The sequence below is a fragment of the Capsella rubella genome, unplaced genomic scaffold, assembly GCF_000375325.1.
Source record: "Capsella rubella cultivar Monte Gargano unplaced genomic scaffold, Caprub1_0 scaffold_2, whole genome shotgun sequence".
NCBI lineage: Eukaryota > Viridiplantae > Streptophyta > Magnoliopsida > Brassicales > Brassicaceae > Capsella > Capsella rubella.
The window spans coordinates 4,212,237-4,215,627 of NW_006238922.1; positions in this window are offsets into that span (position 1 = coordinate 4,212,237).

The window sequence follows — 3,391 nt, forward strand, 5'->3', positions numbered from 1 at the left end:
AAATTATCGTGATTTTATTGTTAAATATTAAATATTATATCCGAATATTCCATTTTTAGAATACTTAGAATAACAAATCATGTTTATATTTAATAGGCGAATTTAGTTACCATAAATTAGTAAATTGTTATAAATTAAGATATAATCCGTTGATTTTGACTACCATAAATTAATGATTTTGATATAAACGATTTAGATTTAAATGATTAAGGAAATATATACATATTATGGATTTTAAATGATTAAGGAAATATATATTCAAAGAAAATCGAATAGGATAATGATTATTTAATAAATAATTCTTCAATTTTTAATATATAATCAAATGACAAAAGTTTATTTATAAAAATCTTACAAATAAAAAGTTATATTATCAAATGTATTTAAAAAATGTTAATATAGATTGATTTGGTTGGTCAAGTTAAAAATTAAAATAGTTTAAAAAGTCAACTACATTGAATATTCCATACTAAGAAAACATGGAATGTTTTCTATTAAAACAAATATTAAAATACTCAATGTTTAAAATTTCGATCAAGATCTTTATAAAATATTTGAAATTAAGAAAATCTTGCCAATTAAGCTAAATTTTAGGCATTGTATCTTACAAATAAAGTTAAATATCAAACGTAATAATTATCTTTTCTTTAATATTGAAAACCAATTTTTTTTTTATCAACTGAAAAATGAACGATGGAGATTAAATCTCTAAACCCGATTAACATATCCGTTTAGTTAGTTAGATTCGCGTGTTAACCCAGTTAGAAATGATAATTATTTCATTTTGAAACTATAGTGTAAATTCATTGTATACTTCAGCTTTAATAGTATATATTTAATGTATTTATTCTTATTTTAATTAATTATTTTAAAAATTTAGTGTTAAACTAATAGTAAAATAATTTAAGATATTAAAACAACTCCATCGAGAGTTCTCTTCCCGATATCTCAACATTAAAAATCAAAAAAATAAATTAAAAATATGTATTTATCTCAGAATCAGTTCTGTGTTCAGAGGTTACAAAACTGTAGAGAGACTGTGATGTGGTCGTTTTTGATTGGTTGAAAAGAATTAATGAAACAAAAAAAATCTCATATATTTATTTTTGTTGCTTTTCTCCTTTTTTTTTTTTTTCTACTTTCGTCTAACACAACTTTTATCTCTCCTAATCACTCTAAAAATTTATAATAAAAGATATTAAAAATCTTCTATAGGTTCTCTTTGTTGGAGGTGGTCTTATAATCTACATGCAAACAACTCTATTTTTAAGCATACAAAGCTTCCAGGACAAAAATAGCTGTCAAGCCGCCATGTAAAACATTGATAACCTTTACATGCATGCCCCGGTCCATACATGCATGTTATTGTTACTATTATGATGATGGTATGCATGAATATGATGATGATGATTGGACTCATCATAGTTCATACTATTATCTTTCTTGTTTTTAGATTTAAAAAGAGGAAAAATTGACCAATTTGATTTACCCATTTTAAATATCTAAGAAGATTGATTGATTATGCAAAACCTATATCATGTGTTCTTGGCTATTTATAGGTGGAGGATTGGTTATTGTGTTTTGTTATTTTGAGTTTAGGTTTATCTAATATTGACATGTTTATCTAATTTGTTACGTATGTTTTCACTGTCTACCGGCCTTTCTTTCACCAATGTCAATATGCCATGCGCAATTATTGATAGTAAACAAATTACGGTTTTATTTAGGTAGTTTGAACAAATAATGTTTTTGGTAATTCGAAAACCATATCACCAAATAAAAATGGTAAACTAAAATAGTTACAGAAAAATATATACCCTTTATTAAAAAAACTAAAATGGTTATAGAATTTTAATAGAATTAGAATATGGTTTGAGATTTTACAGAAAATAGATATTATGAAATAGCGATTTAATAAGAATAAACGATAAACTACAGATGAAAAAGGTATACAGTTTCATAATCATTTAGACTATTCATTTAAGTTTTTTAAAGTAATGAATAGTCAATTATATAAAACAAATTTTGCTTGTTTCAAATAAATTTCCATCTGATGGCAAATAAATTTCATCGAATATTTTGATAATAGTATGTATTTTAACATGTATTTCAAAAATTTTAATTTATCTATATATATAAAGTTACATTTGCTCTCTTCTCCTGTTGCCACCTCAGCACCATCTCAGCGCCACCTCAGCAGTAAAATGCCAAAATTTCTCCTCTTTTATTGAATTGCAAAAATCCCATTTTCTACAAATTAAAAATCTTATTGCATATTGAAAAATCTCAACGAAGCCCGTTTACATCCTTTACTTATGGCCTATTAAAAGCCCATATACATCCTTCATTAATGGGCATACAATATAAAGAAGTCCAATAACTTTATTGATTAATTGATCCATCCTAGAATTTTACACAAACCCTATTTCTTTGCCGTTGTAACTATGTCATGCTTGTTCTTCTTCTTAACCCTTGTCCTTCCATCCTCTTATTAATTTCCATGTAACGTTTTCTTTCATTCTATAAAAATTTAAATGCCCCAGTTCTCTATTGTATTTTAATGCTCCACTTCTCTATTCTATTGTATTTCTTTCTCATTCGATGCATTGTCCATTACTATATCCTTTAAAGTCTCCTAATTCACACAGTTATATCTATGATCCAACTTCTCAAAACCTCAAATCACCCACATCCTTTATTTGTGTCGTTTTTAAATTTCGTTACACAGTAATCAAACATCGGAAAAGAGGTAACCTCACTTCACTTCCTCTCTGACCGTCAGCTTCATCCATTCACATCCATACTGAAAAGACCCGACCCGTTTTTTTTTTTTAATTCATTAATTAATAGTCCCATACCTACTAATTAACCTAACCGAATTAACCCAACAATAAATCATCATGCACAGCGGAAACATGTTAAACCAACATTAATTAATCATAATATTAATTAATCAATCATTCAATAACCACAATTTACACCAGCAACCTAGCATGCCTCTAAACCAGGTTCCAACAACAATTAACATATTCATAAACATAACACCCGAGACCCTAGATCATCCTCCTCTCCTCGCCATGATTCCACAGATCACACTTTACCTGCACCACAAATACAATGAGATGCGTGAGTATTATCACAAATACTCAGTGAAGCGATCCTCCCATCCACTGGCTATACACACAAGCACTTAAGATCACATCCATACAACAACAATGTCACAAACAGCCAAAACAGGCAATCAAAAGCACAACTATCGCTCACAGAAACTGGTGTCGGTCGACACCACCACACTGGTGTCGGTCGACACTACCAAAAACAGGTGTCGGTCGACACCAAAAGCTGGTGTCGATCGACACCACCAAACTGCACTTCGACCAATCGAATGGTG